Source organism: Archocentrus centrarchus, chromosome 1 (assembly GCF_007364275.1).
Source record: "Archocentrus centrarchus isolate MPI-CPG fArcCen1 chromosome 1, fArcCen1, whole genome shotgun sequence".
Lineage (NCBI taxonomy): Eukaryota > Metazoa > Chordata > Actinopteri > Cichliformes > Cichlidae > Archocentrus > Archocentrus centrarchus.
In genome coordinates, this window is record NC_044346.1 from 38,554,446 (window position 1) to 38,580,750 (window position 26,305).

Consider the following 26,305-nt stretch of genomic DNA (forward strand, 5'->3'; position numbering starts at 1 on the left):
CAGGTCACCCCTGTCATCATCTCCACCCACACAAACCAGAAGTCACTGTGAACATCTGTTACATATTTCAGCGTTCACAGGCGAAGGTTGAACATGCATCAGGCACAGATTTGGGCTAATAAGAGCTAAGTCATGAGAAATGGCAGCATCAGAAATATTTTACTGAGTGGCCTCAAAGAGCTCAGGAAAAAATGCTTCAATGAAACCTGGAGGTGTTCTCCTAACAGCCCCCATGCTGGAGGGCCAGGTGCTGAGTTTCACCTGGCTTGGTTAGACCTGCCAGGGGATAAAGCTCATGGCGACAGAGCCCCTTCAGGATCATGGAAGCACGCAAGCATGTTTGCATGCATTTAATCTATGCAATCTATATTTTTACAATTCACGATGTGCAAAGACTGAATATCACAGCTAAATGTCGCATTGTTACAGTGAAATGAGGGATATGAGCACTCCTGCGAAGGCATACGGGATCTGCTCTGGTTTTAAACAAATATAAAAGCCACAACAGGACGTAGGTGTGATAGTGGACGCCTAACTTGCACGATGCAGGGCTCCAGTTTAGCACTGATTTTAAATACATGGTGCAACAAAAAGGTAACACTGGAGCACCTCAGAGTGCGAGCTGCTTTGTTTTCTCTTGGCCCAGCACCTGCCCTGCCCTGGTCTGAAATCATATCCTATAATGTAAAGAACCAAACCCCCAAAACATGTTTTCATTCCACTTTTCCATTATCCTTCCTACACCAAAGGTCCATCTCCTGTAAAAGTTAGGCAGGAAATATTTTTACAATTTAAAATATCACAACATTCATATCTAGATGGGGTCAGTGATGACTGAAGGTCGCTTGAAAGTTAAAAATTCTTTCAATAAATACGCTGCATTTAATTATTATATAAACAAAAGGTTAAATTGAAAATGCCCCTTTTTGCATTTACCCCACTCTGCATTTGATCATTAGTTATTATTAATCTCTGTCTCTCTTCCACAGTGTGTCTTTTGTCCTCTCTCTCTCTCCCCCCTCAGCAGATGACCCCCCCTCCCTGAGCCTGGTTCTGCTGGAGGTTTCTTCCTGTTAAAGGGAGTTTTTCCTTCCCACTGTCGCCAAGTGCTGCTCATAGGGGGTCGTTTTGACTGTTGGGTTTTCTCCGTATTATTGTAGGGTCTTTACCCACAATCCAAAGCGCCTTGAGGCGACTGTTTATTGTGATTTTGTGCTATATAAATAAAATTGAATTGAACTGAATTAATTTTAGAAATACTGCACAAATGCAAAACATTTCAACTCCACGTTTCTAAGATTTGTGAGGCCGAGCACAAGAACTTCAGTTTTATCTGAATTTAGAAGAGAACGTGAGGACACAGTGATAAAGGACCGAATCAGACATGTTACATAACAGATGTATGAAAGCAGATGCTACCAGATGCGTCTCTGTCACCATCTTCCTTATAAAATGTCAAATTTTGTACTGTTTTTTTTTTTTCACGTTCCAGTGCAAGAAATGCATCAAAGTAAAAAATACGACTTAAATATTAATTTTAACATTATAGAATTACTATGGTGACCTGTATTTTAAACTTTACTGTGTAAAGTGTACCATTAATGCAGATTTCAGTTAACAACTGAAACTGCTTGAATATCAGTGGAAGATTTGTAATTTCTGCCTCCATAGACTTAAAAGCATTAAGATGCCCTGCTCACCTGAGCAATGTTGATGCGTCTTTATAATGAACAGCAGATATCTATGTCTGTGTTTACACTGTGTGCATCTTGAAGAGCGTGGGACGGCCTCTGCATCATTCACAGAGACTTAAGAGGAAGGTAGGCTGAGGATGAGTAGGTGAAAGGATGAATGAATAAAGTCCAGCGTGGTGAGTAGTTCATCCTTCCACCTACAGGACGTCTTATTTCAGTGCCAAATGGTTCATGACATGTTTCACAGAGAAGCAGGAAGAATCAGCCACCACTTCCCCCCCCATCTGTCCCTCTTTTTGTCGACCTATTTGCGACCACAGTATTTCTCTGTGGCCGCGGTCCTCGCCTGCACTGTTTCACTGCCACAGCTTCTTAAGCCGAAAACAAGCAGAGCAGCCTGTAAAAAGCTACAGAGGCTGCAGAGCAGCAGAGCAGACAGCCATCTCACAGCGACAGCTGGATGTGTTTAATATTTACTATTACAAGCCGGTGTTGGCGCGCTCAAACTCAATCCAGCCGAAATGCCAGGCGAGTATGTGAGGGGAAACAACAAGCAGCTCTCATGACAGGAATTAGGCTGAGAAGAGAAAAGGAGAATAAAAAAGACAACGCCTCTGTCTGAATGAAAACTTATCAAAAAAATTAAAAACAGAAATTGTGATCCATCATGAACCAATGGAAAAGAAAAAAAAAGATTTCTCCTGAAGTATCAGGACACAAAAGCTGAGCAGCTAATTGTTTTTCCGAGAAGCACGAAGCGCAATTTCCCACGAGAGGCAATAAGAACACGTGTGGATGTGATGCAGAACCACACACTCCCACAAGGAACCCGCTGAACCTCCATGTAAACAAGGTGTTTTATAAAACCTCAGCTCTGAAAGGTTCCACTTCACAGCACCCGGCTCTCAAAACCTGAATCAGAAGCACATGGTCGCCACGCTCCGCTGCTATATGAACATGCTGCTCCCAAACCCACCTCCACCCCTGGAAACAGCCACTGTCACTGTGATGATCCAGATTTCCAAATGTTTCCCAATGCATTGTGAGGCTTGGATGAGAGGAAGAGTGCTGCATCTTTTTCTAGACTTTTAAAAACAAAAATGAAAGAGCGAAGAATAAAGAATGGAAGAAAGAGCAGCGCTAAACACAAGCTGCAAACAGTATGACTGACAGCTGTAACTTAGGTGCCCCTACAGTGAATTTCATTAGCAAACTACATTTAGTGAGGCCTGACAGCGTCGGGGCTCCTAATGAGACGACGGATGGTGTCCCGGAGGATCTCCTCCCAGATCTGAACCAGGGTATCACTGAGCTCCTGGACAGTCTGAGGTGCAACCTGGAGGTGTCAGCTGGACTGAAACATGATGTCCCAGAGGTGTTCTACTGGACTCAGGTCAGGCAAATGTGGGGGCCAGTCACTGGGATCAGTTCCTTCATCCTCTGGGAACTGCCTGCATCCTCTCACCACATGAGGCGCCAGGAGGAACCCAGGACCCACTGCAGAAGTGTAGGGTCTGACAGAGGATCCAAAGGTTTCATCCTGATACCTGATGGCAGTCAGGGTGTCATTGCCTGTAGAGGTCTGTGTGTCCCTCCATGGATATGCCTCCCAGACCATCTGTGACCCACCACCAAACCGGTCATGCTGAACGATGTTACAGGCAGCATAACGTTCTCCACGGCTTCTCCAGACCCTTTCAGGTCTGTCACATGTGCTCAGGGTGAACCTGCTCTCATCTGTGAAAGCACAGGGCACCAGTGGTGGACCTGCCAATTCTAGTATTCTGTGGTAAATGCCAATCAGGCTCCACGGTACCGGGCAGTGACCACAGCGCCCACTAGAGGGCATCAGGCCCTCAGGCCCCCCTCATGGAGTCTGTTTCTGATTGTTTGCTCAGAGACATTCACACCAGTGGCTGCTGGAGGTCATTTTGTAGCATCCTGTTCCTCCTGCACAACGGAGCAGATCCCGGTCCTGCTGATGGGTTAAGGACCTTCTCCTGTCCAGCTCTCCTACAGTAACTGTCTGTCTCCTGGAGTCTCCTCCATGCTCTGAGACTGTGCTGGGAGACACAGCAAACCTTCTGCCAATGGCACGTATTGATGTGCCATCCTGGAGGAGTTGGACTACCTGTGCAGCCTCTGTAGGGTCCAGGTATGACCTCATGCTACCAGCAGTGACTCTGACCCTAGCTAAATGCACAACTAGTGACAAACAGAAAAGATGAGGAGGGAAAAATGTGAGTGACCTCCACCTGTAAACCATTCCTGTTTGGGGGGTGTCTCATTGTCGCCCCTCTAGTGCACCTGTTGGTAATTTCACCACCAAAGTAGCTGAAACTGATTAACACCCCCCCTCAGATACTTACTGACCGCATCAATATCACAGAGGTTTAATTGATGTTATACTCTGATTTAAAAGTGTTCCTTTCATTTGTGTGAGCAGTGTCAGTTATCCTCCCTGTCTGTTCCCAGTCAGTACTGCACTCTGTAAATTCTCCTGGTGAACTTTGTTTTTTGGACTTTAGATCGGCTGAAATAACGACTTCCCTTTCGTTCACTCAGTCGGTCTTTTTTTTCTGCATTCGGGTCCTGCAGTTCACCACACTTGTCTGGTTTCTATGAGAATGGATTGTTCCACACCAGCACTTACTACATGGGTCAAGGGTCGACTTTTTTTCAGTTCAATGACTCTCAATTTTCAATAATGTTACTACAGAAGGATTCGTGTGATATGTACACCAATAATGCCTGGGTCTCTCCACCTTTTGGTTTGAGAACTGAAGAAGCCTTTTGGATGAGATATGAAACGTCCAGTCCAGTCGCCCTTTTTTCAAGCTCCAGAGACGACTCTGACCTGGATGACTGAGAACCTACACAGACATGATGGTGGAGGAGAGAAAAGTCTAAGATGTGGGTCATAGCACATCAGTCACATTTAATGCCAATCAGACCATCCAGTGACCCCCTCATGTCCCACGGATCATCTTGGAAGAGCCCACTCTACAGGTTCAATTTATATATATTTGCAGGGAGACTTCCCTCAAAATGGAGCCAGTGGTCCCAAAACATACCAGCAAAATAAAGAGGATCATGGATGATGCTTGGTATTAATCTGACAACTACTGGATCAAAGTTCTGACTGCAGAGCATTAAAAATTTCTAAAACGATGAGCACCACACACGTGTTTCATCAATATCGGCACTCGTGCTCGCCCGAACGCTAATTCCATAGCAACAGAGTGAGTGTCTCATTGATGCAGAGTGTGGAAACAAATAACAGAGTGCTGGACTTGAGGTGAAGCGAGTCACTCTGCTGCTGCCATGGCTGCTAGGCAGCACGCTTGCCATTAGCAGTGACATTTGATGTACTCAGTGCAGAGAGCAGGTGCATTATGCATGATGTTTGGAGAGTGGAAAGAAATACATGTAATACTGGTGTGTGGGGGAATGATGTTGTAGGAAGATGTGAAATGTTACCTCACTCAATATTTTTTTAGAGGTTAAACTGCTTAATCAGAAAGTGGGAACAGAGAATTGTACACATGAGACGGAGAACAAGTGATGGAGCCGGTCGGATAATTAGTGCAGTTGTAAGCGGGGTAACTGGGATGAACCCTTAACAGCTGCCGAGGGCGCTCTGGACTGAACTGCTTCTGCTATCTCTGGTGCATGCGCACACACACACACACACACACACACACACACACACACACACACACACACACACACACACACACACACACACACACACACACACACACACACACACACACACACACACGCAACAAGGCAAAGACCCACAGATTCACAGCACACACAAATAAGTGCAGAATGACTTCCATTGTTTCCCTTTCTGCAATCATCCCGGTTTCCCTCGTCTTCTTCACGATGCACAATCAGTGGCAGTCAATGCATCAATCAACAATCAGGCTTCAGCTTGCTGGGGACACATTCTGCCTCTCCTGCTCAGCGCCTGCCTGCCTGCCTGCCTGCATCATCCCGTGCCAGTCTAATTTACCAAGCAATTTGGAGGGAGTCACTGTGGGCTCTGAATCGACGTGTAGCATCATTCCTCTTTGTTTCGATGTGCTGTTGCTCTCCAGCACCATTGCTTCGCCTTTACGAAACACTGAACATGTTTAGACACACAAGCATATCATGCTAGCTGATTCACTGTAGTACAGCCGTCCCAGCAGCTTTAAACTCAGAGATAATGCAACACTACCTCTCTGCTCATCCTCAACTCCAAAACAATGTTAGATATCATGTCCGATGGTCTGGTGTTCACAGATGCTCCGCTCCACTTAGTCCGGGAAGCTACAGCATGAAAAAAGTTACAGAGCGGAGTGGATTATTACTGACATAGATGCAAAAGCAGTAAATTACCCTTCATTTTGATGTTTATTACAGTAATTATTATTAGTGTAATTAAAGTAAACAGCATGTAACAGCCTGTGCCCACCCTGAGCTGCTAAATAAAAGTAGTTCCTGTCCTCTGTCGAATGATTAAAATAAGTCATAATTCTGTAATTATGATCTCCTGCAAAGACTGTATATGAAAAATGTACAAAGCCACAGAGACTACTGGATTTTAATCAGTACCTCACCGCAGCCTATATAACAAATGAACTAATTCTATTAAGATACCCCCAAACAGCCCAAATCTAGCAGAGAGGTCGATTTCAGTGACTCCAGTTAGCCGAGGAGGGCAGATACTGGCTCCAGCTACCTGTGTTGGGACGCCTGTCAATTAAAGTGGCTGTGCCCCTAACTCCAGCACCAAGATGGAGGAGTTATTTATGAAGGTGGTAACTATCCATGGAGACTAAAACAGCTTTTTTAGCAGGCAGCAAACATGTTTATTTCAGCTGTAAAGTTTTAACACGGGAGCTTTTGGAACGAGCCTCAAGTGGCCACTAGTGGAACTGCAGTTTTTGTAACCTTCACCTTTGCTTCACTTTTCAGACCCAGAAGTTGCTGCTTGATCCAATCCTGCCCAGTCACTGCAGTACTCCATCAACACAAACGCAGTACTTCCTGTGGTGCTTCAGCAGACTGTACACTTCGTGTATTGCGGACGGAATAACGGGAATTTCAGCCTGTTTTTGTTAACAAATGGGATCATTCTGTGTAGGTTAAACCCTCTTTCCTTGCTAACATGTTAATATGAAAACAATATGATTTTCAGACCACTATAAACATGAGTAGTTTTACCTTGAAATAAGCTGAATGAATGCACTGCTGATGTTTAATCATCAAGTTTTAAAAGAAACAAAACAACACGAGCAGGTTTTGTGCATCGATACTCTCCAACGATCGTTCTGCTTCTTTAGCGTCAGAGGATCTGGTTTAATATGGAAATTCTGCTGTTAAATGAAGCCACGGCTCTTTAAAGAATAATGAAGCCAGTGCTGTGATGGTTAGTACTGAATGCAGCTCCTGACCGTGAGCAGTTCCCAGCAAACATGGTTCAAACACTGATGTTACTTTCCCAGTTAAAACTGCTCTCAGCAGGACGCCGAAAACGGAACCGTAGGTGGACGGATGTCGACGTTTCCACGAACAATGGCTGTCTATCAGGCCCCTACTCACAGCAAGTACGTGTTCATATTATTGCACTAAACAAAGCAAATGCATGAGTCTTTGTTTAACATTTGATAATAATTTGGTCATGCATCCACACAATGTCCACTCCACCTACATAGACTATTATTACCGGACACCCATTTTTACAATATACAGTTTAAGTTTATCAACACATGAATTCAGTTTCATTTGTTACAATCTGGTATCTGATCCAGTCATTCCAGTAGGCAGTGTTTTTCTTGGCTCTCTTGATCGGGAATGTTTTGTTTCCTTTTCTTCACCTCTATAAAAAAAAAGGATAATAAAACAATTGTTGGACACGAACTTTCCTTTGATAGAGAGTTCAAAGAGGACGTCCAGCAGATGGTGAGGTTACGTCTCCAATTTTCATTTTGAAACTAGAAGTTGAGAAAACACCGACAGACGACGATTATTCAACGTCCAAACGTTTCCCGGGATTCTCGGGTCTTTGTGTTAATTGGTACAAGCTTGCAAAAAGTTGGGATGCTTTACGTAAAATGTAAATTAAAACAGAATGAAACAGAAAGAGGAACATTTTGTTTCTAATTAGGTTACCTGGCAACAGGCCAGGAACATGATTGAGTATAAAAGGAGCATCTTGGAGAGGCAAAACTTGAAATCCATTTTTGAAAACATCATCAGCACTCAGTTCAAAAGCCTGCATCTCTGATGGGGGGCATCAGTGCCTATGGAACATCTGAAAAGGCTCCATCAGTGATGGACGGTACCTACAGGTTTTAGAGCAAATGCTCCCATCCAGATGTTATTATTTTCAGGGAAGGCCATCATATTTCAACAAGATGATGCAAAACCGCAGATATTCCTACAGCACGGCTTCATAGCAGAAGACTCGGGATGCTGAACTGACTGACCTGCAGCCCATTTGGAGCATCGTTAAATGAAAAATGCCACAAAGACGACCCAGGACTGCTGGGATCCTCTATCAGACAGAACAGAACGCCGTTTCTCTCCCAAAGGTCCGGCAGCTGCTGCTCTCAGTTCCCAGATGTTTACGGAGCGTTGTTAAAAGAAGAGGAGATGTTACAGTGCTAAACAGTCCCGTCCCAACTTCTTTGAGACGTGTTCCTGCCATCAAACTCAAAATGAGCCAATGTTTTTCTTAGCACGGTTATTTTCTGAGTTTAAACATTTGATATGTTTTCTGTGTTCTATTGTGAATAAAATATGTGTTTATGAGATTTGCAAATCACCACATTCCGTTTTTATTTACATTTCCACAGCGTTCCAACTTTTCTGGAAGTTTAGATTGTAGCTCCCGCTGTAAGTTCATCACGGTCAGGAAAGAAGCGACTCTTTAATAAAGGGAAGCTCGGTTTTCAGTGTTACAGCAGCAGCAGGGGAACTTTGGTCCAAATATTATTTGCAGAGTACAAGTCCGATGGTCAAGCTGACCTTTACAAGCTCAGAACTCTCTTCTGTGCACAAAGTTATGGAGGCCTGCAATCATGTGACCCCTTTGGGTCAGGGGCAACTTAATCACACCTGTGAGTGCATTGTCACCCCCTGCAAATATACTGTGGTAATTATGCTGCTCAGCCACACACTCACCTGCTTTCTACTGACTGGTAGGAAAAAGGTCACACCCCCTTTCACTTCAGGGAGACAGGAACCAGTTGGACATTGGCTTGGATCAGACTAATTATGCCAAGGTGATTATTCCAAGCTAACTTTGGGGGTTTAATTCTGTTCATATTCAGCTTTTATTTTTTTGGATTTTACTAAAGTATCTTTGTATGATTCAAAGTTAAAAATAAACCTTATCTTACACCAGGCCGACCCTCAGTCTGAAACAAACTGTTTTACCTCCTCCCCCTCTCTTTAAGCCAGCTGTCTCCTGATTGGCCGCTCTTTAGAAACAGAAGGTCTAAACAGGAACTTCTGTCTCCACAACCAGTGCCAGAGATGATCATAACACAGAGCCAACAGAGTACGTCCATCACTGGAGCTGGACACAACATAAAATAAGGAAAAGTTTAGTAGGTCTATCTTATGCCAAGTGTGCGCTGTAATAGAAGACAAACCATCACTGCTGGTAATTATTAAAGTTTGTTGACTGGCTCAGGATGCAGCACCAATGGGGCCACTGTACGGAATAATACACCATGTATGTATGTGATAGTGTGTGTATATTTATAGAGAAAGGGAAATAGCAAAGAGGAGGTGAAGTGTGAGGGCATATGCTGATATCTCGGCCTCTCCTTCACACATCTACTGTACAAATCCCAGTGGACACCCCCGCTCTTCATCTTTGCCCAACACCCCCCCACTTTCTCTGTCTTTCATGTTTATTTATAGCCAGCGTGGAGCTGGAATTTGAAAGGTGGAGTAATGCTGGAAAGTCCTTGGGGAATTCTTGCAATCTCTGCTGTTAAAGTATAAAATACGCAACCAGGAAGCCCCCCTGCCCCATGCATGACCCCCGCCTTCACCACTTTCTGCCCTGGGCCACCGCCTCGCTCATCTCAGGCCATCAAGAGCCGCAACCCGCAAAGTTTAGTTACACGTCACAACCAGTAAAATGTGGATGTTTGCATCATTTTCAGATGGTACCGCAGCTGTCCGAGAGGGTGGAGTGCTAAGTTATAAGCTAATGCTAGCAAGCAGCAGATGTTTGGACACAGACACCTGCTGATTATGATAGTGCTAAGTAACATTAAATAAACTAGGATTTCACAAAATTTGTTATTGTGTTATTGTACGAGCACCACAGACATGATGGACAGGTCCAGTTCATTTTAACATGGGAGTCTATGGGGACTGACTCACTTTCGGAACCAGCCTCAAGTGGCCACTGGTGGAACTGCAGCTTTTGGCACCACCACGTTTGCTTTACTTTTCAGACCCTGAAGTTGCTGCTTGATCTAAACCTGCCCAGTCACTGCATTACTCCATCAACACGAAAACTGCAGATCTCTGTCTCACCGACATGTTAATACAAAAACAATATCATTTCCCAACCACTGTAAACATGGGTTTGTTACCTAGAAATAAGCTGAATGAATGCTGCACATTACACACCAAAGATTGTTCTGCTTTTTGGAGTCAGAAGAAATGGACTGTAAAGGAACTGAAGCCTTTGGGCACTTCTGTGTTGGCTTCATTTTCCAGCTGCTTGCTTGATTGACACAGTGGATTACCTGAGGGTCTGCACCAAGACCCCGAAACAGATAAATGAGGATAAGTTTGAACTGTGAGTCATGCAAAGCTACTCTAGCAGTCCAAGTCCAAGAACTAAAGCATGAAACTGGAAATGAGCAGAACGAGTACTCCAGTGACTCTGCTGTTAATCCCAAACTGACTGACACTTCAGGTGAAACCTGATTTTCAGGATCAACCTCCTGAAAATCAGGTTTCACCTGACAGGACGACTCAAAGCGTTCTGCTCCTCCTGATGTCACATGTCCTGAGTAAGGAGACCCCTGCGTAACAAACAGTACGGCTTCAGCAGGGGATGGGGAAGCGTTTTGGGACATGGGTGCAATAGTGAACCGCACACAGTCAGTGTGTGTGCATGTGTGTGTGTGTGTGTGTGTGTGTGTGTGTGTGTGTGTGCGTTAGTGAGCATGAGTGCAAAATTCCACTGCTGCTCCCTTCTTACTGATGTAATACTTTCAGGCTGTTGCCATAGAAACGCAAAGGCACTGTTGGCTGGATTTATCATGGGGGGGTAAGATGATAAGCAGAGGGGGTTGTCTAACTGCATTTGGAATTTGGATATTTGGATGGCAGGCTCCCATTTGGATTGCAGTATGCTGTGTGTGTGTGTGTGTGTGTGTGTGTGTGTGTGTGTGTGTGTGTGTGTGTGTGTGTGTGTGTGTAGATGCTGTGTCCGTTGCTGTTTTGCTGTTCTGATGACTAAGCATATTATACAGTTTGGTACAGACCTGACCGACCTCTGGAGCAAAGGCTGAAGAGAGGATTTCACTATGTGTGTGTGTGTGTGTGTGTGTGTGTGTGTGTGTGTGTGTGTGTGTGTGTGTGTGTGTGTGTGTGTGTGTGAGAGAGAGACTGAGTAGAGCAGCACCGACCAGAGAGCAGATAGGCAGCATGCACAAACAGCTGCAGACGACGCTGAATGTATATTTAATCTACATGAGTTAATTTAACTTAATAATTCAAGTTTTTGCAGTTTAGTCATACTGAGTTATTTGTACTTTTTCATCACTCGGGAGCGTCGCTGTGCAAACGGGTCCAGAAGGACACGCTTAAAATAACAATTAACAAACAATCTAGTTTTTCATTTGAGCTCCTGCTTCATTTTTATAGCATTTCGGTGCCTACTGGGATCATTTTACTGTTCTAGTGATCAAGTTTAAGCTCAGTTAGCATCAGCTCATATATCACGAGAGCAGCAGCAGGTCAGCCGATCACAGAAAATGTACTGGTGCTCAGCATAGAAATGATAGTGACTTCTTTCTGCACCACTACAACTGATCTTAGGGTTCCTCCACCTGTTTCCTCCCACTTTAACCCCTGACTCATTTTCCTGTTTAGATGTGGAGGCAAAGCCACCCATCTACAGTGTAGACAACAGCAAACAGTGAGTTTTGTGTTTCCCTGTTTTTCTCTGCCTGTGTTTTCTATGTAACAGATGTTGAAGCTGAGTAGATTCATTAGGATTAGAATTTAAGTTGAAATAAAATCTGTATTCTCTTGTATTAATATTATTTTATCATGATACTAGTATGACATGAGGTTCAGTTAGCTTAGCAAATAAATAGCTGGTAGAAACGTCCTCCACAGAGCAGTTTTTTACTTTTATACTTTGAGCCTCTACTTTTTCACTCTTTACTCAAGTAAAGAAGCTGAATCAGTACTTCAACTTTTACCAGAACATTTTTAAACTCAGGTATTTGTACTTCTTTAGTGATGAGTGTGTGTACTGTGCCACCTCTGGACCCCAAGACAGACAGATCTGAGTCTGCTTACTAATACTTATTTTTTAAATAATCATTCGTCGTCTGACTGTCCACGAATGATTATTTAAAAAATAAGTATTAGTCTGCTTACTAATACTTATTTTTTAAATAATCATTCGTGGACAGTCAGACCGAATCCGGTCTGTGTTAATTAAATGGACCAACAAGTCCTCCAGATTAAGGATCATATCATCCTTTCCTACCTGCCCATGTAAGCCCACATTAGCAGGCAAACACAAGGACCGCCATCCAGGAGACAAAGCTTCAAGTGTAGTCCCAATTTTCATTCACTGTTAAAATGAGTTTGAATTCAAATAAACCCTATTATGATTTAAACATATAAACGTATCCTTTCTCTTGATAGCCAGGGTGAGTAAAATAAGCTGCATGCATAAATCACCAAAGGGGCCCACGTTGTTTACAGGAGGACAATCTCACACCATGATTTTGATGTAAATTTGTAATATTCTATAATCATAATCAGTTTTAAGCTACTTGCTGACATCAGCATGTTTTTACTCTCATAATAAAGCAAACAGAATATTTATCACGATCTTTGTCTTAGTATAAAGTCCTATTTGGACACAAACTGAGGAAAACATTTGTTCTGATCACAGAGAGACTTTGATGACAGCGTTTGGTGATATTTGACTGCATGAGTGAAATCCTCTGCAGTCGATAACCTGTGTGCTTTCTCACTTTGTCACACAATGAATTATCCCGTCTGATCGGGCTGTCATTTAGCAAAATGTTTACAGGGTTAGGAAAGGCAGCGGATTTATGCAGAATAATGCCTCAGTTGATCTCCATTAGCAGGTCTGCGGTGCTGCACTGAAGATGAATAATACTTAAAAATGCCATTAATGAATTCTCTGCTAACTCGCTACACAAAGAGGTGTGAAGAGCTTCTTTAGGTTTGCATGTTTCTCTGCTCTCATCAAACTACCATCAGTTGGAAGCTCATTATGAACGCTCTGACTCTGTATCTCACACTTCTGGCTAATTATGCACAGAGGGATTTTTTTTTTTTATGTGTTCTCTCTGGCTGTAATGACACAATGGTGGCACATTGTTTGGTGTTAGAAATGAAGGAGTGTGGAGTCTTTTTAAAAGATGGACAAAGCTTTGGATAATTAAAGAAAAGGGGAAGACGAGCCCGTAGAGGAGAGAACTGTAGAGCCATTTTTAGCCCTGAACTCGTTACCTGAAGGCGGAACACGTGAGAACGAAGATGTCCGATGGTGTTCCGACCAAATGCAAAGAGAAGTTTTCACAGAGTGTGTTTACATAGATATCATCTTCTTCTCTCCTCTGGTTATTTGCAGCTTCACTGTTAACATCTGCCTCCCTCTCATTCATACACATGTATTCTGTTTTGATTCTACTGACGTTCACTCCTCTTCTCTCCGGAGCATACCTCCACCTCTCCAGGTTCTCTTCCACCTGCTCCCTACCCTCACTGCAGATCAAAATGTTGTCTGCAAACATCATAGTCCATCGGTCAACCTGTCCATCACCACTGCAAACAAGAAGGGGCTCAGATCCCTGATGTAATCCCACCCCCACCTTCAACCCATCTGTCACACCTGCAACACACCTGTCCACTGTCTCTCTGTCCTCAGACATGTCCTGCATCACCCTTCTACTTTTCTGCTTCTCCTGACTTCCCCATGCACTACCAAAGTTCCTCTCTTGGCACTTTATCATCTGCTTTATCTGGATGCACAAAGCCACAGAGCACCTCCTTCTGACCTTCTCTGTACTTCTCCATCAACACTCTGAAAGCAAACATCATATCAGCACGAAGCCATGCTGCTGCTCACTGATCATCACCTCTCTTCCTAACCAAGCTCCAACAACTCTTTCCCATATCTTCATGGAGTGGCTCATCAGCTTTACCCATCTGTACTTCTTGCAGCTCTGCACATCACCCTTGTTCTAGAAAAATGGTACCGGTACGCCTCCTCTCACTCTCATTTTCTGCATCTGTATCCTTAATCACTCTAATCTGCTGCACATCCTTTCCAGCTTGAGCTCTCTCCCTAGCCGATCGATACAAGTCCTTTTGTCCTTCCTTGTTATCCAGCCTCACATACAACTCACTATAAGCCTTTTCCTTTGCTACATGTCTCTTTGCTGTACGCCTAGACGCCCAGACTCCTGTCTACTGTCTTCATTTCCCCTGACTATCCCAATGTCTTCTTTCCTCTGTCTACAGGATACACCAAACACCATCCATCCATTCTCTTCCACTTATCTTGTTCAGGGTCGCGGGGGAGGGGGGAAGGGGGCAACACAGAGAGACAGACAACCACTCTCATTCACACTTAATGGCAATTTAGAGTGACCAATTAACCTAACCCCACTAACTGCATGTCTTTGGACTGTGGGAGGAACCCACAGGTACCCGGAGGAAACCCACGCAGACACGCAGAACATGCAAACTCCATACAGCGAGAGAGAGGCCTGGGCCAAGGTGGAATCGAACCCAGACCTTCTAGATGTCATTCTAGCTGTGAGGCAGCAGTGCTAACACCTTCTTGGCAGTTTCCCTCAGTAGTACACCTGTACTTTCCCAGTCATCTGGTAATTCTTCTCTACCACTACTTAATCCTTGCCTCTACCTTCACTTGTGTCCTCTTCTTGATTTCCAAAAGTCATCCTGCAGAGTACCATCTGATGCTGCCTTGCTACATTCTCCCCTGCCACCACCGTATAGTCTCCTTTCTCTTTCAGTGTATCTTCCTCCAGTCTTATACATCACCATATGATGTATAAGATGTTAGCAACAGATCCTTTAAGTCCTGTAAGCTTCGAGGTAGGGGCTCCATGGATCAGACTTGTTTGTCCAGCACGTCCCACAGATGCTGGATTGGATCGAGATCTGGGGAATTTGGAGGCCAAGTCAACACCTCAAACTCGCCGTTGTGCTCCTCAAACCATTCCTGAACCATGTTTGGTTTGTGGCAGGGAGCATTATCCTACTGAAAGAGGCCACAGCCATCAGGGAGCACCGTTTCCATGAAAGGGTGTACATGGTCTGCAACAATGCTTAGGTAGGCGGTATGTGTCAAAGTAACATCTACATGGATGCCAGAATCCAAGGTTTCCCAGCAGAACATTACCCAAATCATCACACTTGCTGGCTTGCCTTCTTCCCATAGTGCATCCTGGTGCCAGGTGTTCCCCAGATAATTGAAGGACACACCCCCAGCCACCCACTTGATGTGAAAGAAAAGATAATTCATCCCACCAGGCCACCTTCTTCCATTGCTCCGTGGTCCAGTTCTGATGTTCATGTGCCCATTTTTGGATACGGGTCAGCATGGGCACCCTGACTGGTCTGAGACTATGCAGCCCCCATCTGCAACAAACTGTGACGGACTGTGTATTCTGACACCTTTCTACCACAACCAGCATTAACTTTTTTCAGCAATTTGAGCTACAGTAGCTCGTTTGTTGGCTCGGACTACACAGGCCACTTCACTCCCCCACGTGCATCATTGAGCCTTGGCCACCAACGACCTTGTCACTAGTTCACCACTGTTCCTTCCTTGGACCACTTTGATATATGATACTGACCTCTGCAGACCAGGAACACCCCACAAAAGCTGCACATTTAGAGATCCTCTGACCAGGTGTCCAACCATCACAGTTTGGCCCTTGTCAAACTCAGTTAAATCCTCACATTTGCCCAGTTTTCCTGCTTCTAACATCATTTGACAACTTTGAGGACAAAATGGTCACTTGCTTCCTGATTTATCCCGCCCACTAACAGGTGTCATCATGAAGAGATAATCGGTGTTATCCATTTCACCAATCAGTGGTGTCATAATGTCATGCTTGGCTGTAAGTGTGTATAATCACACACACTGAGAGCTAAATGGGATTAGACCCAGATGGGAGGAAATGAGACACAGGTGCACACAATCAACACAATCACAGGGGAGGAAATGAAACTAAATACAAGACACACAAGACACACAACCAGCAAATCAAAATGGAAATTAAGTAACAATAACCAAACAGGAAAACTCAGACACAAAAATAAACTTAATATAGGGAAAAGATGCAGATAACTAAACATAACTAAAGACTCAAAATACAAAGAAACATGATGATGAAAATGTAAAACCATGAGCCACACTGTGCTGTGCTGATACCAATCGGTGAATCACAGAAAATTAAAGCACCGACTCAATAAAAGAAGATGAAACCTTTTCATCAGTAACATGTCTACATTCAAACTTTGCCAGGATTTTAAAAAAGAACAACCACTGATTTGCCTTTTTGCTAAAACATTTATATTGCTGCACTGCCACTGACTCACTTTTAATCAGACGCAGTGTGGAGGCTCCACCGAAAATCAATCAACCTTTCTTTGGTTGGAGTCCATTTATTTGCAGTAAAGACTGAAAATAAGTCCAAATGGAGTTTTTTTTTTTTTGTGTGCTATTGAAAGATTAAGTGGCCAATGTAATAAAGAATATATATATATGCATATACATCTGATGAAGAACAAATGCACATTTTGGGGTGAGGCAATAAAAGGGTAAAGCTGGAGTCCTGCTGCTACTTCCTGACCTTTGCTGCAGGCTGGTTTTCAGCCCAGCACTGGCTGTTCTGGTGTGGATGTGTTTATATTTTTCTAGTTCTGCACATTGTTCCTTCAAACTGCACTTCTGGGACTCTACCACAACTTCACCCACGCAGAACAATCCAGGACAGCGTGTGGTTGTTTCAGCGTTACCACAACAGCCACACAAACCTTTCTGGGACTTTTGAATTCACAAAGACACACAACAACCGTGCCAATCAACAGTGAACAATTCAACACGAGAAGGAGGGAAGAGAAGGCCTCCATGCTGGTTACTTCTGCTTGTGGACTAGGACTTGTAAAACTCTCGTAGCAGACGATAACGTGCACATCAAAAGTTGGTTTAAGATACTTTACAAATGCTTGTTTGAATTCTCAGCTTTGATGACCAAAGAAATTTGAGAGTTTGACAATCTCAGAACAAAGACGAGATGACTCAACAGGAACGTGATCGGAGAAGATCAAAGAAGAGTTACAGCAAGAAGTTATGATGGTGAGAAAGATTAAATGTGACAGAGACCAGGTGCTACAAACGAGGAATCATTTACAAGTAAACCTGGCGTCAGCGTGTCGCACAGAGACACACATCACATCATCAGTTCAGTCCACAAGTCAGTACTTCTGCACGGGAACCTTTTTATTTTCAACAAACTCACCACACACAAACGCACTCCCCAATGCACTGATTACAGAAAATAGTGCAGGAGAAAACAAAAACCCACAACAGAGCCCTGCAACAGTCACAAAATGTGGTGGAAATAAATGTGGTCATAAACGTGTTGAAGAGCAGGTGCACACTCTGGAACCCTGCGGTGTGCGAGCTGTTTTCGACCCAGCACCTGCCCCCATTCTGGTTTCTCTGTACGGTGGTGCAGAGTTTAGTGCTGACGCCTCACAGCAGGAAGGCTCTGAGCTCAAACCTGCCGAGGCCTTACTGTTGCGCGTTCTCCCTGTTCCTGTGTGGGTTCTCTCCAGGTACTCCGGGTATATTGGTGATTCTAAAGGTGTGAATGTGGACTCGAATGCTTGTTCGTTGCTCTGAGTCGGCTTTATGATGGACTGGTGGTCTGTCCAGGACAAGTCCAGCCTCATGCCCTTTGACAGATAGACTCCAGCCCCTTATGACCCTGAACTGGATACAGCAGTTAAAAAAATGGATGGAGGAAGAAGTCTTTGTGCCACAAAGTTTAGAAGAATAAGTTGAACTGAAGTTTGTTTCAAAGCTAGTTATGAGAGCAGATTATTTATTGCTTTAGTTGTGTGGTTTTATTTGTGCTTTATTTCTTTATTATGATGGCACTAAAAACTTTTCATACTCCTGACAGAAGAATGAGCCACAACAATAATAATGACACCATGATATCCCGTCAAACCACCACAATCATAATAAATAATACAAAAATCTACATGATGTCAGATTGAGCTGATGTGAGAATAGCTCCAGGTCACAGTCCGGTTATTCACAGCTGGGGAGAGTGGCCGTCCTGTGTGCCGCCTCCTCCACACGGAGTACTTCCAGAGCCGAGGCTGCAGATACCATCTGATCAGCTTTGTCTTTGTGCTATTCTTTGGAGAAATTGCTCCATAAAAGAGGAAAAAACTGTCGCAGCTGGCGTGAACACATATTTGTATCCAGTTGAAGGGAATGAGATCACTGATGCATGGCTCAATCGCCTAATATTTACTTTCCTGAAGCTGTGAGATGAACAGTCGCTCAGCTGCGGTGTAAACAAAGTCATCTTTCTGAAATGTAAACAGCTCAGGGTTGTGAATCTCTCAGCTGAGAGCGGCGTGCTCGCTCTCACTGAAACACCGACCTGTGCCTTTAAACTCTGCATCTTTTCCTGCCGTGACAGAAAATCAGTTTGGATGCTCACCGGGTGAAAATGACAAGATATTCCCTAACTTTAGCTGCTGCACCATATGACAGGAAGCAAAGCATTCTGGGAGTCCGAGTTAACCGTGTAACACCGACACTCTCAGGATGAAGAGGCTTCACTTCAGCACTGAGGAGTCACGGCCGCCATCATGCGTCAGTCTCGACACTCAGGAGGACAATAACAGCAACGAGCAGAGGCATCGCGGCAGAGCAGCGAAATAAAGAAATAAATGATTAAAGTTACATTTCCAGCCGTGGGGACACGTCAAGCCCCCCCCCCTGCACATCCCGTGTGTACACCGAGCGCACGTGGAGGGCTGGGGGCCTGTTCTGCACATGCTCAGTGGACGATGATGATGTGGGCTGACACATTGCATGTCGTGAGTGTGTTTACTGTGCTGAGTAATGTGTGACATTTAAGGACTCCTGCTCCTCCGTGCACAGCTTGTAGCATGCAAACAGTGTGCTTCCACACACACACACACACACACACACACACACACATTAAAGACATGCATGGCCTGAGCATCTTTGTAGTAGTAACCAATACCTCTATATTTATTCTACTACATGTATTTATTTTTAGTTTGGGTATTTCTTGGTGGGAACTGTGAGCAGTTACAGTGAAGTCATGAATGCAGTCAAAGGTTACAGACGACTAAGGAAAACCTGCTTGGAAGGATCCTCAGTCCAAGTCAACAGTGTAAACACTAATAAGCTGTAACTGGAAAAGATTTTTACTTTATTTTGGCTGGGAATGGTTCCAATTTTTGTGACTGTTGCGATTCAGTGATTCGTGCATATTTATGCTCCACTGTGGAAACTCAGGAAACTGAGGAGGCACAGAAAACTGAAAATCAGGACATCAGCTCTTCAGTTTCTACGGTCAGCAGGGGTGCAAACTGATTTTTCTCTTCTTAAATGCCTACAAGGTTGCCCCAAAAACGGGATTTAAAAACTCCTTTTTCTCCTGGAAGTTACAGTCCTACCACCATCTTTGCTTGTGCTGAATTCTCCCAGAATTCTCTGATTGTCTTTATAACATCTTTAATGTAAGAAAATGCAGACATCAGCAGGTTTGCTGCTTGCTTTAGGGATCTCCATCCAGGCACACTTACAGGCTGACCTAATGCCCTGCACGTTTATCCACACACATTTTACTTTTACATCTGAATGCAACTGTTGTCAGACAATAGCTGATGATTTCCACATTATACTTCTGCAAATGCAACCCCTCTTTCACACTCCACAGCCAAAGACTGCTTAGACATGAATAATTACCTGAAGCAGAAAGTTTCTGTTTGTAGAGATTACAAAGAGCCGGATCTGTTGATGGTAAAAAGAAGCTCCACGGATGACGGTAAGCTACGGAAGTACAAATAATGAAAGTTTTGATAAACACTGCCATCTTGGAGATGCTGCTTCACCTCCCCAAAGTCAACTGGAAGAAAAGACCAAGAGTGGAGGGCGAAACACTCAGCTCTCACAACAGGTAAAAAAAAAAATCACTTTATATACAGAATATCTCACATACAGCAGCTTCTCAGTTCAGGTCCATTTTATTCATATAATGCTAAATCACAGCAACAGTAAAGACTCTACAATATTAGAGAGAGAGCGCCAGCCATCAGATGATACCTTCAGCAGAAACAGGTTCAGGGAGGGGCAGCCATCTGCTGCGACCAGTTGGGGGGGGTGAAGGGAAGCAATAATCTAATGGGAAGTCATCTCCAGTCTCACAAACATGAACTGAAGGATTATCTAAAGTTCAGGTTTTTGGCAGCAAGTTTGCACATTTTGAGCGATCGTTAATTTACCAGAATCTCTACAACTGAGGTGGAGAGTGCAAAACGAGCAGGAGGGGGTGCACAGGGTGGCATTTCCTTAGCTGTGTTTTTATTGGATTACTACGTGACAGCCACTGCTCCATTTCCTGTTATTGATTTAAGAAGATAAAAGATGATAATATTTGTTTTGGCTTTGATTCATTAGCCCTGATTCTGCTTAATTTTTAAAGACAATTTTAAATTGAATTAAAAAATGAAGGTTAAATATTAATATTTATGATTATTGTTGCCTGCCTGCTGCAGCTTCACAGCCAAACTTTTGGAATGGCTCATTTAAATCACTTTATTTGGAGGTCAAACCAAAGAAAGGTCGGTGATAATCACTTCAGTTTGGATCATATGAGGTGAAGATGAGGAGAAGTGAAGGCTCAGTGTTAGGCTTTCTTCACTGTATGGGTCAACAAGTAATCTGATAGATCATCTAAGCTTTTAGTAGCAGAGCCTTCCTGTACGATGACATCAGGAATAAGCATCATACTTTCCTGAAATATAACAGGAGGATTATTAAAAAAAAAAAACAGGCACAACAAGCAGTGATGCAGCATCACTCAGCAAGACAACACACACTAATGAGTGAGGTTACACTGCAGTAACAAAATGAGCTGCGTCAGGCTCCCTCTGAGTCAGTTCAGCAGGTAACTGATCAAACACAAGTTCCCTTTGCAATAATTCATCAGAGCACATCATAAAATGACGAGAGAAAAAAAATAGAGGTTTTACAAACTGTCCTTTTAGTTATAATCTGCTGCAGATATGTGAGAAAAAAAATCCCCACTGTACCATCCTTTATCCTTACAATAAGAGTCTGCACCGAGCTGAAATCAGTCATTTCTTGAAGTAAAACCAGCAGCTTGTGTTTGTTTGTGTATTTGTTTTTCACAGTGTTGCTGTCGTCTCAGAGCTCAGTGATTAACTTGACGAGTACGAAGCTGTTATTACTGTTAGAAACGACGCCAACACAGCTGAAATGAAGCTGCAAGTCAGTCAGGGCCACTATAATCAAAAGAATATTGGCTGTAGTCATTTATATTTGGCTTTGTGGCTCTGCGCCGGGATCTCCCCATCCTTCTGAACAGAGCCGGCAACACTAAGAACAGATATGAGACTCAGTGAGTCAGAAACAGCATGAAAAGCAGCAGCTGGGGAGGTGGAGGGCTGCAAAGTGGTTTGCAGAAAGAGTAAAGCAGCACCACATATGAGATGTACTAACTGGCTGTGTAGAAGCATATCACCTGAGCCATCAGCTGATGTTGACTGGCACTGAGATCAGCTGATTTTGCTTCTTTAAAACAGGACTTCACAAGCCAATGGATGACATCACAGAAGCTCCGCCCATCTTTTAAACTGTCTGTGGTGACCTCTGCCAAATTTATGGCTGCATTCTCAAAACTTTTCAATCACACCTCATATTGCATGAAGCTGATTCTTAAAAAAAAAAAGAAATGTAAAAACAGACCATCACAAGATGATGCTGCAATCTCAAACCAGTAATCGTCCGCTGAGGTGGAACCAGCAGAAAGGTTTTGGTTTCTCAGGTTCCTAAAAACCACATCCAGCGTCATCCCTCCGTATCACATCAACAGGATCGATCTGTGTGGATATGGTGCACAGTTTGGGCATAACCCTGGCCTTTCAGCACACTGACGCTGACTCACCGTTAAACAGAGTATATCACCATGGAAACACAGGCGGCGCAGCGATTGGGTTCGGTCTGCGTTTGGAGCTCACCTCCTCGTGACTCATCTCTGTGGAGCAAAAACGGCAAAACTGCTGCATTCAGATCAGATGAATGAGAGCAGTGATTCAGCCGTACAATCATTGATCAGGCGCTCGTATGAAGGGCAACAGACTCTCAGGGATTCGGTTTGATTCCCGAAGATGTTTGCAGCTTTTCCACAACGCTCGTCCTCTCACGATAAACCTGCAGGCACCTTAGAGAACATCATCTGAGCACCAGTAATGAAAGTCTTAGTCTTGTGCTGACATTTTTCTTATAAGTGACTGGAGCAGGAGACTGTACCCACATTTCCATTATCTCAGCAGGAGGGCAGCTCAGCTTTGAATAGGAAATCTTTTCTGCAGTGTGGCGACACAGGACTGCACCGAAGGTCTGAACACGTTACGACCAGACAAATAACGTTTACATTTACACTGTCTGCAGATTTCCTTCAGGAGCAACGACTTCTATAACGTTTTAAACACTTTTTTATCTATTTTTAATTACAATCTGACTCACCTGGTTTTCCTCAACAACATATTTATATAACCCCACAATCAGCTGAGTGTACAGTAAATATTCTGTTGGCTGGAGGTTACTTTATTACTCTGCTTTGTTGACTGTCTTGCATTACAGTTGCGTGCCACTTCGTTTCCCATCGGAGGCAGATGTTTTCTAATATCAAAGGTACCCTGAGGAATTTTATTGCAAACAAACAAAAGCTTGGTTCAAGTCCACTGCCTCACAACAAAAATGCATCTCGTCCATCCGCGAGGAAACGTCAGAGAAATCGCTGGAGGATTCTGGCAGTTATCGATACGCAGTGAGCTGCTGAAGCCTCTGACAGGCAGCACGACTCTCTGGTCCCGCTCTCAACGACTTTCAAGCCAATTTAAAGGCATCATTGTTTACACAAAGCACCTCACTAACACTGTTCTCCCTGCTTGCCTTGCACTGCTTGATTTTCATTTAGAACCGAACTGAACGGGCAGCACGGCGGGTCAGTGGTTACCACAGTTGCCTCACAGAAAGGAGGTCCTGGGATTGAACCCAGCTGGGCTGCTTCTGTGAGGCCGGTCTGTCTTGGCCCAAGAGTAAAAGCATTAGATGGGCTGCAGTCACAATAGATTTGCTTTGGGAGATTTCTGAGTGAAGTGACCCAGAAGTATCTGCACGGCAGCCATAATCAGAGCTCTTTTTCTATTTTCTGTTGTGCAGTTCTGGTGTGCCTGTGGAACTGTAGCCCCAGTTTCCTGTTCTTAGCTGACAGGTGTGGCACCTGGGGTGATCTTCTGCTGCTGTGGCCCATCAGCTTCAAGGTTTCATGTTCAGAGATGCTCTTCTGCATACGTTGGCTGTAACGAGTGATTATTGCCTTCAGCAGTCTGGCCATCCTCCTCTGACCTCTCAGTCACAGGATATTTTCTCTTTTTGAACTATTATCTGTGAACCATAGAAAAGGTTGTGTAGGAAATCCCACATCAGCAGTTTGTGAAATACAGACCAGCCTTTCTTCCCCATTTTGATGCTCAGTTTGATTCAACAGGACGTCTCGACCGTGTCTCCGTGCCTAAATGCACTGAGCTGCTGCCATGTCTTTGGCTGGTTACATATTTGCACTAACAAACTAAATTAATATCATGAGCTATATTAAAATGATATATATTAAATTGAACTGAATCATGTCCTGTACTGCCAGCCTTCATGTTTATCATTTAGTTTCAGTCACAGAAAAATGTAATGAAGGCAGGAGTTCAGGTGCATTCAGAGCACACGTGAAGCAAAGTTTCTGTTGAATCTGTTTCAACGTCGTCCACAATGAAAATGACTTCAAGCTGCCACAGAAACCTGAAACAGCAGCGATCCGACTCTTTTAACTTAGTATGTTTACTCAAGTATTTAACTGAAGTACAGTTTTAATGTACTTGTGTTTTTCTTTTAAAGTATTTCTGTGTTATTCTGCTGCCCACCTATTACTCTGTAGATGTTAAAATATAAATTTACAAATATAGCCTTCTGGATTATTACAGAGAGCCAGCAGTATCTACGTGGTGAAGATAATCTGTAGCTGCAACATTAATATACATAAATCTAAATTTCAGTGCCCTCCTTAAGTTTTGCCTCTGTACACCACCACAGCGGATTGTAAATCAAGCAATCAACATGTGATTGAAGTGCAGACTTTCTCCTTTCATTCAAGACGCTTTACAAAAATTTAGCATGAACTGTTTAAGAATTACAGTCATTTTTATTCACAGCCCCTCCCCTTTTCAGAGGTTCAAAATTAATGGGACAAACTGACATAAGTTTAAAGATAAAGACTCTTTTAATACTCAGATGAAAAACCTTTGCAGCCAGTGACGGCCTGAAGTGGACGTCACCAAATGTTTCCTCCCTTGAGTGGCTCTGCTAGACCTTCACTGCAGCCGCCTTCAGTCGCTGCTTGTTTGTGGGTGTTTCTGTATTCAGTTTTATATGTAATAATTGTATTTAATAATGCTTTGTTGGGTTAGGTGCCTGACGTGGCCACAGAAGTTTCTTTGCTTGGAGAAACTCTTGGGTTGCCGTTTGCTTTAGCTCATTATCCAGTTACACTGTGAAGCTCTGACTGATCAGTTCTGCAGCATGCGGCAGAATCTGAGCAGAGAGCACATCATGGTTCATCCTGCTGCTTCTGTCAGCATCAGTAAAAGCTCCGCCGTGTCAGACAGATACTGTGGTATGCTTTACAGCGCAGCACCGGCTGTTTTAGATGTTTTCTGACCTTCCTGGTCTTGAGCGTCATCAATGGTTTGCACCACCTGATTTCCATTCATGAAGGCGTCTCTTGACAGTGTCACACCTGAATTAATGTTCTGCACTTGTTCAGATGTGAAACTGTTTTTCTTAACCATGGAAATGATTCTGTCGTCATGTCTTCTGTGGTCTTTCAGACCTTTTGGTGTCGCTGAGCTGGAATGAGTGAATTTATTCTTTTTAACAAAGCACCAGATTGTTGATTTGGTCTCTTCTAAAATTTCTCCCGTGTCTCAGAGGTTTATATGGAAGCATGTTTCCGCCACTAAAATTTATTATTATTTTTTTTTGCTATCCATAACTTGAATTATTGTCTTGATATTTGAAGATACCTAACTCGAAATTTCAAGAAAATAACTCAAAATTTTAAGTTAGCTCCACGAATCACGAAGCTCGGTCAAAGAGGTCATTTCCTTGTTACCTGGAAGCAGATGACGCCAACACGTGGGCTCAAACTCGGGTAGCGACAGTATCAGTGAGCTAGCAGTGTGTAGCAAACGTGAACAAACTGTCGTCAGGTTTGTGACCTTTGAATCACTTCCAGTGAATAAGAGCTGCATAAAAGGGATCAATGTTTCCACGTTGAGCTGTTGGCCAGCTGATGCCTTCGGCCTCCTGCTTCCAGGTAACAAGGAAACTGCTTGTCAGTCAATCTTCTCATTCATTTTTTAACATTTTTTGGCCACAGCGGCTTTTGTTAGCAGTGGAGAGAGACAGGAAATGGGGGAAAGATACGGGGGAAGACACGCAAGCAAATTGGTGACAGGCCGGGACGCGAACCCGCGCCGCCCGCACCGCAACGCGGCATATGTATGTGGTCGCTGGCTTCACCACTAAGCCACCCAGGCGCCCCAATCTTCCCATTCATTTTGAACCTCTGGAAATGGGAGATGTGCATAAAAATGACTGTAATTCTTAAACACTTTATAATAAATTGTTGTAGAAGCACTTGAATTAAAGCTGAAAGTCTGCACTTTGGTCACATATTGATTGTTTGATTTATAATCCACTGCGGTGGTGCACAGAGGCAAACATTACAGAGGGAACTGTGTGAAACAATAATGCACATACATGATTCTGCATACGCTGTGCTTTTGTTTAGGTACTTTATATATTTGATGTGTTTGTATGCATCAAGGTATACTGGAAGTACATTTATGCTATTACTTCAATAGGATTGCTTAAATACACACTTCAACATTGTTTAAACTGGTGTAATAATATC

At 43.6% G+C, this 26,305-nt stretch overlaps 1 protein-coding gene across 1 annotated transcript in view; it reads right to left on the bottom strand.

The window, feature by feature from the left end:
• Nucleotides 1-26,305, bottom strand: part of LOC115787993 (sodium/potassium/calcium exchanger 3-like) — a 65,027-nt gene that overhangs the window by 19,383 nt on the left and 19,339 nt on the right. The window lies entirely within an intron of this gene.